The sequence below is a fragment of the Hippocampus zosterae genome, chromosome 6, assembly GCF_025434085.1.
Source record: "Hippocampus zosterae strain Florida chromosome 6, ASM2543408v3, whole genome shotgun sequence".
In the NCBI taxonomy this organism is placed as follows: domain Eukaryota; kingdom Metazoa; phylum Chordata; class Actinopteri; order Syngnathiformes; family Syngnathidae; genus Hippocampus; species Hippocampus zosterae.
In genome coordinates, this window is record NC_067456.1 from 1,958,908 (window position 1) to 1,969,895 (window position 10,988).

At 47.4% G+C, this 10,988-nt stretch overlaps 1 protein-coding gene across 1 annotated transcript in view; it reads left to right on the forward strand.

The window, feature by feature from the left end:
* Positions 1–10,988, forward strand: part of vsig10 (V-set and immunoglobulin domain containing 10) — a 172,362-nt gene that overhangs the window by 50,383 nt on the left and 110,991 nt on the right. The gene's annotated exons all lie outside the window — the stretch shown is intronic.

Here is a 10,988-nt window from a genome sequence, read left to right on the forward strand (position 1 = left end):
ATTCCATAAGCTTTTCTTTCATGAGGAGACCCACAAAAAAACCTAATTATTACTATTAATTATTATTCGTTGTAGCATGAATGTAAGATCTCGTTTCAGTCAACTTGGTTTTGTCTTTTTGTTTCCACTTATTTTTTTTCGTTTCCGTTGCCACCAACCCCCCCGCCCCCCCCCCACTCCAAAAAAACCTTGAAGCGCCCACGTGCGGCTTCTATCGAGACTTTTTTTGTCGTTCGTGGCAGCGGTGGCGAGGAATCAAAGCCAGCGCATGAGCTGATAATCTGCAGCCTTGATGAGAAGCAGGCCGCCACTTAATGACGAGTAGGTGCGCGATTAACACGCTTTGCACAAAGGCGACAAGCCGGAAGGCGCCCCCCGTTGGCAGCGGGGCGGCTCGCGAGAAAAGGATGTCGCCCCGGGGGCTGCGCCGTCTTCCTCTTTCATCCAGCCTCGGTGCTTTTGTGTCGCAAAAGTAATCAAAGCGTGCGCGTCATCTTCGCGTCGGGCGGCCATCACGTACGTCTCTCGGCGGGATTTATCGACTTAGCGTCCGGTTTTGAGGAAGAGTCGTCGATGGACAATCATGTCATGATGTCATTTCCTTGACGATCAACCCAAATCGTATCTCACACAAAATGGCGGCAAAAAAAAAATATATGTATATAAACGAGGCCTTCAGGCTGGCGGCTTGGCTGCATTCGAGTGCCTCGTCGTTGCCTGCAAACACGTCCCCGCTTTGAGTCACTGATGGGTTGCTCGACATTTGCCGTCCGCGCGTTGGCTGTCACGTCGGAGATTAAAAAACAAAAACAAAAAACAAAACAATCCATCAAATCCATCATGTGGAGTGGACGCATTTGCAGGCAACGACGAGGCACTCGAATGCATTTCACACGGTGAAAGCCGGAAGGCTGATGATGGATTTGATGGATTGTTTTGTTTTTTGTTTTTGTTTTTTAATCTCCGACGTGACAGACAACGTGCGGACGGCAAATGTCGAGCAACCCGTCAGTGACTCAAAGCGGGCATCGGGCTTGTTCGCGTGTCAAAACCAAAAAGACGCCGCAGAACAGTTTGAGGAATATCCAATGAGAAGCGGGACCAGCCCAGTGTTGACAAGCCCTCAGAGATCCTCCCCCGAGGCGGCACGCGCTCTCGTTCGCTCCGCCTCGAGTCCTCGTCCAGATATGAATTTGTCATTTTTTCCAGTTTTGAAGCCGATTGTCCCGCAAGAACCTCAGTGGAATCCGACGCCCCCCCCCCTCTCCACCTCCCTTCCTTCCTTTCTTCTCTTCCTCCTTTTCGCTTTGGACCAAGGACTGTTACACAAGCGCTCCACTTTGCCCGAGCGCTCGCTCGCTCGCTCGCAGGGCTCAGCGATGAGCGGCCCGAGTGAATAATGTCGTCTAATTGACGGCTCCTCCGGCCGCCGCCGTCGGCCCGTGTCTCACTTTGCCGTCATTTTAGCGGAAGAAGACGAAAGAAGGCAAAGCGAAGTGTGTGCTGAAAGGTCCATCGGGGTTTCGGAGATACAACAAATTTCTGCCCGAAACCCTTTCCGCTAATTTCGGCAAGACAACGCCAAAGCACGTGACAACACGGTGGCTTCGGAGTAAAAGAGTGCAGGGGACGAGACTGGCCTGCCTGCAGTCCAGACCCGTCTCCCACTGGAAATGTGTGGCGCATTCATTCATTCATTTATTCATTCATCTTCCGAGCCGCTTGATCCTCACTAGGGTCGCGGGGGGTGCTGGAGCCTATCCCAGCTGTCTCCGGGCAGTAGGCGGGGGACACCCTGAATCGGTTGCCAGCCAATCGCAGGGCACACAGAAACGAACAACCATTCGCACTCACACTCACACCTAGGGACAATTTAGAGCGTCCAATCAGCCTGCCACGCATATTTTTGGAATGTGGGAGGAAACCGGAACACCCGGAGAAAACCCACGCAGGCCCGGGGAGAACATGCAAACTCCACACAGGGAGGCCGGAGCTGGAATTGAACCCGGTACCTCTGCACTGTGAAGCCCACGTGCTAACCACTGGACTACCGGGCCGCCTGTGTGGCGCATTATGAATCATAAAGTACCACAACGGAGACCTCCGGATTGTTGAACGGCTGAAGCTGGACATCAAGCAAAAAAATGGGAAGGAATCCCCCCCCCCCCCCCCCAACTCCACCCCCACCCGCAAAGCCTCCACAGTCAGCGTTATCAGATTCTCGAACGAACTGTTTAGCATAGCACTACTTTTTTTCAAAGCGCTAATCACTGCAACCCTCGTTGATTCTACCGTATAACCCCCCCCCCCCGACCCGCTTTTTCGGGGTCAAGGACCCCGAACCCAACTCATGTTGAATGTTTCCCGTCTTGGTCAACATGAGAAGCTGCAAAAAATGCTTTGAGTGGAGCTCGAAGCTGTTTTTCTCCACTTGAAATCTCAGCTGGCCGCGACGACTCGGGGCGCCTTTGCTAAGTGGCAGCCCAGCGAGCGGCGCGTGGCCGCGGGTTGCCGTGGGTTACGGTGGGTTGCCATGGGCTTGATGACACGCTGCCGGTGGAGAACGGAAAAAAAAACAAAAAAACAAGCTGAGGAAGCGCCTCGAAATGAGCTCTCCGCTGCGGCCGCTCGTCTTGCTAGCCGCGGCGCAAATGGAGCATGTCAGGTGAAGTTTTTTTGGGGGGGGTTTGTGGGTGGGGGTGTTGTTCCAAAACAAAAAAGACGCTTGACAGGCGGCACTCAAGAAAAGAACCAAATTACTTGAATGTGTCATTCATATCAATGTCAAGTTGTATTTTTATTGAATTTCTTCAATTAAATACACAACGTTGCCTAATTGATCTTACCGGTATTTTAAAAAATAAAAATATCTTAAAATTACATGTCAACAACTTTTAATTTTTATTCCCAAAAAGTATTTGTCTTATTTTATTGGATTAATTGAAATCAATGTAATCGATGTGGGGGTAGAACTATTTTATTCACGTAAAAAATATATATTTTATATTTATATATATTAAATATATAAATAAATATATATATATATAATATAAAATATTTAAAAAATATATTTTATATTTATATATATTAAATAAATATATATATATATTTTTTTTTAATATAAAATATAAAAAAATATAGAGACTCTATAAATATATTATAGAGGATCTCTCTCTCTCTCTCTCTCTCTATATATATATATATATACACATACTGTATATACATATAAATACTAGTGTCAGGGGAGCCATTCTCGTCCTCCAGATGGAGCGACGAAGCGAGACTCTCCGGTAACAACCCGCACTACCGTGCCGCCAAAATGGTCAACGCAGCCGGCAACCAATAGATCATGTGAACGCTCAAATTTCAAGTACGGAAAATGGAGACGTTCGATTGTTTATGAGGGAGCGTTGCAATGAAAGCGACGACAAATGATTTTTCACAATCACACACACGAACATACGCCACACCACGCGAGTAAGTAGCAACAATTGAGACGCAGCCAATAAATGTCAACATCCGGGAGTAGTCGTCTTATCGGCGGTAGTTGCTGTTTGTAAATGCACCACTGAGAGCGGTCGCGGCAGTATTACAAAGAGCCAGGTGGCTCGCGATACAACCCGGGAGGTCAAAGGTCACCGTTAGAGGTGAAAGGCAGCCGAGCAAAAAAAAAAAGTCATCTTCCCTCAAGGGAGGGAGGGAGGGGGGGGGGGGGGATCAGTCGACATCTGTTTCCCGCTCGGCGCGCCGCTTCGCCGCTCGCCTGCCGGCCGACATCTTTGCCGACATTTGTCACCCGGGGAAAAGAAAATCCGTTTGAAAATGCGGCAGGGAAGTGGAGTGCCGCCAAAATCCAAAGCATCAAAAATCTTGGGAATCATCAATCAAGCTGATGGCACTTGTTGCTTTTTTTTATGAGAGCAAAAAGAAATCGGCCAATAACGATCAACCGTACATCCCAGTCGAAATATTTCTTTTCCTTATTACATGAAATGAACGGCAATTTTATGCGATCTTTGAAATACGTATATTAGTGAAGGCATATTCAAAAATACATATACAATATTCGGATTCGCGCAGATTGCCAACAGGCGCGCTATTTTCTCCAGTATGCCCCCGCCGCCATATTTTCTCTTTTACCTCCTTTGCCCGCCCCCCCCCCCCCCCTCTCAGCGCCATCTTGCCGATAACGAACGCTAATGGACGCCACTGCTCGACCATGCGGCAAGTTTCGCAATCAGGCGCCCGGCGTGACGCTCCGGCTCGGTTGCGTTTTTCCCACACCGCCGCCGACGCCGCGCCGCATCATCAGCGGCGACAACTGATGAATTTATGCATCCCCGCCGCGCGCTGGCGACGGGCTAATAACTACGCGGGGTTGATAAATCACCGTTACGCTCGTCTCATCAAGATGTTATCCGGTCGGCCCTCGAAGGAAAAAAAAACCAAAAAATTTCACGCTAAAAAGCAGTTGTTTTGATCGTTTTGTTTAGTTTTTTCCATTTTAGGGATGTTTGTACCACTTCATTAAAGACCAATAATATACCACGAGTACTTCTGATCAATAAACTTTCGATTAAATCGGTGGCAGATTATTTGAACGAAAGCTTTCATTTACTTCTGGAAAACGGCAGAAAAAGATTTATTATTTTCGATTGTACTTTGAGCAAAGCTGTTATTTTATAATATATATAAATATATATATATATAATATATATGTAATACCGTATTTTTCGCACTATAAGGCGCTTGAGAGTATAAAGGGCATCGTCACTGAATGGCCGATTATAAAATGGTTTTTTGTGGGGTTAGGGTTAGACTTGAAGCTACAATAGTGGCTGCGGTTGCATTATGCATCCACTAGATGGAGCTACACTAACGTAAATACAATACAATACAATACAATACGGGTTCATTTATATTGAGGTTTCGCAACGGCTGCAGGTGTAGCAAAGAGCTTTACAGAACATTCAAAAAATACTACGTCCAAGAAATCCGAATATCGATCCGTATATAAGGCGCATCGGATTAATAAGGTGCGCTGTCGTCTTTTGAGAAAATGGAATGTAGGTGCCCCTTAGGGTGCGCAAAATACGGTAAGCTTCGGTCCAGCGACGGCTTCCACTGCGTCACGTGCGTCCCGTGACGAAGGCCAAACGCGCTGGCTTGTCGTTTACTCGTCGCCACGGCGCCGTCATGTCAGGCTACTTACGCGATATGCTAACAAGACGAGCGGCAGTCAAGTGTCATTGGTCACGCGGTAATGGCAGTTGACGAGAGCGAGGCTCGCGTACAGGCTGCCGATGCGGCATCGGCACATTTTGACACTTGAAGCGAGGGCGCGAGTGCTTCGTCTTAACAAGCGGCTGATGGCTTTTCATTTAGGGGCGCTGGCGCCGCTAAAAGCTTTCGCGCTCACGAGGACGAAAAACACGACCAACAAAAGGTCTGCCGCGCCAACCGCGAACACTCTCGTTCGATGGAGACAAACGGCGTCATTTGATGTTGTCAAACGGAATTGAAGCCGTCGAGTCCTCCCCCCCCCCGCGGGCAGTCAGCAAATCTCACCGTCACGCCACCGACGGGCCGAGTTTCCACAAAAGTCAAATTTTTGGACATTTGGCATCATCCATGTGTGTTGTATTCGCGATTCTAAATTGGCAGAAATTAGTTCAAATCTCTCAGACGAGCTCATCTTTCAAGCACCCATGGAGAGGGTCAAACTGAGCTAAAATGGCTAAATTAGCTAAAAATGCTAAAAAAAAAATATTTTTATTTTTTTTAATATACTGCGATCCACTGGGTGCTGCCAAATCAATATCTGGCTGAAATGGTTGCTTCACAGCAACCAGAAACAATACTGAGCTTCATGTCCATTTTTTTGACGGTCTCCACATGATAGACATGTCAACTCTATTTCACAATTTTCAGGGGGGCTGAATTTGAAATTGAATAACCCAGCGGGTCCTACAAAACCCGCTGGGGAAAATTGATTTTGTCAAACCAAAATGACAACACTTCCTGTGTATTTTGCCACATGACTCCTTGAGACTTTTTTGTGGGTCCACTCATGACGGACACGGCTAACAAATGTTGCCGAGTCAAAAAAGTTGCAGGGGTTGAATTTAAAATCGAACAATGCAGCGGGTTCTATCACGCCAAGATTTGGCGTCTATTCAAACCATTTTTTTTGGGTGAAATAATTTTGTCAAACCAAAATGGCACACTTCCTGTGTCTTTCGCCACATGACTCCTTGAGACTTTTTTGTGGGTCTACTCACGACAGACACGGCTAACAAATGTTGCCGAGTCAAAAAAGTTGCAGGGGTTGAATTTAAAATCGAACAACACAGCGGGTTCTATCACGTCAAGATTTGGCGTCCATTCAAACCATTTTTTTGGGGTGAAATGATTTTGTCAAACCAAAATGACACACTTCCTGTGTCTTTTGCCACATGACTCCTTGAGACTTTTTTGTGGGTCTACTCACGACAGACACAGCTAACAAATGTTGATGAAATGATTTTGTCAAACCGACATTTTTTTTTGTGGGTCTACCCCTTCTCAATTCCAAGCGTGAAACTGTAACATAGTCAACTCCAGAAGGTCAGATCTTGAAAAATGTCACCGTTTTTTTTGCATCGCGATGTAATTGCTCATCATTCGAGGCCAAATGTGCAACCAAAGCGCGGCCGCGGGGTGATCTGGTCGCGGGCGCGGCTAACGTGACCTCATTTCGTTGGGTTCCTTTTGTCCTCAGTGACACGCCGAGTAAGGCGCCCCGCGGGCTCCGTCGTTCACTCGTCAGCGCGTCCCGGACGGGCGCGAGGGAAACGTCCATTTCGCCCTCCCCACGTGAAAAAGTCGAGGACGCGCTCGCGACACGTCACGCGCTGGCTAACGATCTTTCGACACTTCACGGGCCCCTCCACGACAAATCAGAGGAGCACATTAACGAAGGAAATAAGCAGCTTTCAAGAAAATCAAAAAAATGCAAACTTGTCTGTGTTGGTTGTTTGAGGGTTAAGCATGTCCTCATTTCTTAAATGACTGCCAATTAATCCATGCTCTCTCTATCTTTTTTTTCTAATACGCAGCCAGCATAAATTGCAGCTAATGTGCTCCTGAGCTGAAGACGCGGAGCCTAATTCCGCATCAATTAACGCCACGGCCGGGCCAGGCGAGCGTATTGCTTTCATTTGCGGCGCAATTAAGAGCTCTCGTCGTACATCTTCATCTCAAAGGCGCTAATGAAGAAGAACTCCTGCCTCCGCATCGCACAAAAGATCAAATGAGAGCATGCCAACAGTTGCGATGCTAACTTTTAAAAAAAAGCATAAATAGAGGGTTTTTTTTTTAATCCTTCAATATTTACGGGTCAATCTGACCCGAAAGCTATGTTGTTGAGTGGCAAGTCATGAACGAAGACAATGTCCAACGCTTTGATCAACAACAAAGACAATTTCCTCCGCAACCAATTTGGCGTACGAATTTTTGTAAACATTCGCAGTCGTATTTTTGTGGCCAAAGCTTTTGTGGTAATGTTATCTCTATTTTGTAGCTACAATTTAGTACTTTGGGCGCATGTTATAATGGACTTATTTCGGGAATTACATTGGGGTGGGGGTGTTTCGCGCTTAACGACACATATTTTCCATTTCAAATTGTTATTACACACACACGGGGTCTTGTGGAGACCCTTCTGTGATGAAGTGGACATCTGCTATCAATAGGGACCAGAACCCGAGCCCCACCGCAAATAGTGAAAATCCATCAACACTTGATGCTCATTTGCTATGAAAAGATTTATTTTAAGTGGAAAAAAAGGGGGCATACTTGCGGGGAGGGGGGTCTTAATCGATGCTGCGTGCGCATTTTTGTCAGAGGTCACATTGTAAATGACGAGCGGCGCTGTCAACAGGGGACATTTATTTGCCGCAATGTGCTCATCAGACTTTTCTAACGTAACGCCCACAGAAGCCTGAAGGACGTCCACGACCTCCGCCAACAAGAAGAAAAATGGACATCGCGGCGGCAGTCATGATGAATGAATTTCGCCTGACAAATTTAGCCGGCCAGTCTACCATGAAATGGGGCAAGAGGCGTCCACCTTTGGAGGCAGACACACACACACACCTGCACACACACACCGCCGGAAAAATTTGCACTTCTCACCCCCCCTCCCCAACAAATTAATTTGTGCTTGGAGGCAAAGACAAACCTTTCACACTCGCACGGCTAACGCATCAAGATGGACGCTTTCGTCTGACATTTGTCAGTACATTCTGGCAGCACCTTTCACTCTGGTGTTTGTGTAGCGTAACATGCTAACACTTGCTACGCTAACATCACGGAAGATAGCAACCCAAGCACAAAAAGTACTGACGGGGATGTGACATACTGCTACGTAGTCAGGTAGATTCAACTGTGAACGGATTAAAAGCTATCATGCTAACTGTCGGGATGCTAACATTTAGCTAGATAAGACACCTGAGAACCAAAGGTGAGAACGCAGATTGATGAGGATTTTAAATTTTGCTCCGTAATCAGTTGCTACTTTAATAGAGGATTGGTTAAATGCTAACATTTGGTATGCTAACATCACGGAAGATAGCAACCCAAGCACAAAAAGTACTGACGGGGATGTGACATACTGCTCCGTAGTCAGGTAGATTCAACTGTGAACGGATCAAAAGCTATCATGCTAACTGTCGGGATGCTAACATTTAGCTAGATAAGACACCTGAGAAACAAAGGTGAGAACGCAGATTGATCAGGATTTTAAATTTTGCTCCGTAATCAGTTGCTACTTTAATAGAGGATTGGTTAAATGCTAAAATTTGGTATGCTAATCATTGTTGCCACAGCAGCCTTGCAAAAGTAAATCCTGAGAAGAAAAAAAAATACTTCTTGAAATCCAATAAAACGAAGGCTGATTATGGGATGTTCCCAAACGGGGAGAACAGGAATTCCTTTTTTGCGTCCCTGAAAAGGAAGAGTTTGCCACGGATCCCTGCCACTCGGTGAAAGACGTGATCCAGCGCCAAATCACCAGATCGTAACGTCTACTAATAGCGTAGCATAGTGAAATAGCAACTTGAGAATTTGACATTTTGGACAATCACGAGGTTCAACTCCAAAAGAAAATAAATAACACGCTAACTTCTTAGCATAGCAAGAGAGCCGCCTCAGTACAAAACGCTACTCGGGTCGAATTGACATCTTGCCCAGTTCATCTTCAAATGAGAATTGACGAAATGCTAATAGCCTAGCATAGCATCCTACAAAGCCTTTTAGGGGTGCACCGTAAACAATCCCGCCACCGTTTTGGACTGCCGTTAGACAGTGCAGGGGTGCCTAATCAAGTGGCCAACAGATTCGTCTTGTGCGCTCACATGTTTCCATATTCCTCCCTCTGCGTAACACTGGAATACGAACGCTGTCGGGTTGGATTTAATGTCATTGTCTTTGCTCGCGCGCGCACGCAGCAGAATGACTCAAGTGGCTCCGAGCACATTGCGAGCTCAGTCCCTGCCACACACACACACACACACACACACGCATTTCCTCCATATTTCTGTGTATGCATCCGTGCGGTGAATACGCAGAGCGTTGGCCAGTGACATCATCATCATCATCATCAGACTGACAATGAGCCAATCAATTCCTTTCAAGCAAACGTTGGGCTTTGCCGTGGCTGAGCATGAATGCGTCATTACGCCTATTGTTGAGCTCAAGTGAAGCAGCGTATGATTAAACGGCCACAATTTTTCATTTTCAAAGGGAGTGTGCGCCCCCCCCCCTCAGTTGCTGGCCTGCCTTCACGCTTCTGCCTCCGCGGACCTTCTTCGGCCTTTGAGCGGGGGAGGCCATTTCAAGATTTGAAAACTAATAATTAGAAGTCGGGCGGCCCGGTAGTCCAGTGGTTAGCACGTCGGCTTCACAGTGCAGAGGTACCGGGTTCGATTCCAGCTACGGCCTCCTTGTGTGGAGTTTGCATGTTCTCTACGGGCCTGCGTGGGTTTTCTCCGGGTGCTCCGGTTTCCTCCCACATTCCAAAAATTTGCGTGGCAGGCTGATTGAACACTCTAAATTGTCCCTAGGTGTGAGTGTGAGTGCGAATGGTTGTTCGTCTCTGTGTGCCCTGCGATTGGCTGGCAACCGATTCAGGGTGTCCCCCGCCTACTGCCCAAAGACAGCTGGGATAGGCTCCGGCACCCCCCGCGACCCTAGTGAGGATCAAGCGGCTCGGAAGATGAATGAATGAATGAATGAATAATTAGAAGTTAGGCAGCCTGGAAGTCAAGTGGTTAGCATGTTGACTTCACGGTGCAGAGGGACTGGCTTCAATTGCAGCTGCGGCCTTCCTGTGTGGCGTTTGCATCTTCTCCCTGTGCTTGTGTGGCTTTTCTGCGGGTACTCTGGTTTCCCCCTCTTCCCCCTTTCACCTACCGTCATCCGTCCCTCTTCGGCCCTCGTCTACCTTTTATCTTCCTCGCCTGCCTCTTGAACTGATCTAATCTGATCACTTTGCAACCTCTCCTCCGTCTTTTACCCTCGTCACCTCTTGCAGTCTTCGACTCGTCTTTTTGCGCCTCCACCGTTACACGCTCCTCTCTCCGAAACAAAAATACTTTGAGGTCTCTATGCGGTTGAGTCGTGTTGAATGATGAGGTGCTGCCTGCCTGTCTACTTGATCGCTCAAGCCGACGGCGCGCAGCTGCTGAACGCGCGCCGTGGCGAATACTCAATTTGGAGTGTCGGCAGATGAAAGAGGAAATGTGCAATCGGGCGCCGGGGGAAATTTGCTTTTTTTTTTCTTCAAATTTTTTTTTTTTTTTTTATTGACGCCCCGGGTGAGGTTTTATGCACACAAGCAATGAGCGCTCCACAGGCCCGCTGCGCGAGAGCGACGAGAGAGAGAGATATGAGAGGCGGCGGCGGCGACGGCTGCTCGCGGCGCCAAAACACAACCTGGTCAAAATGGA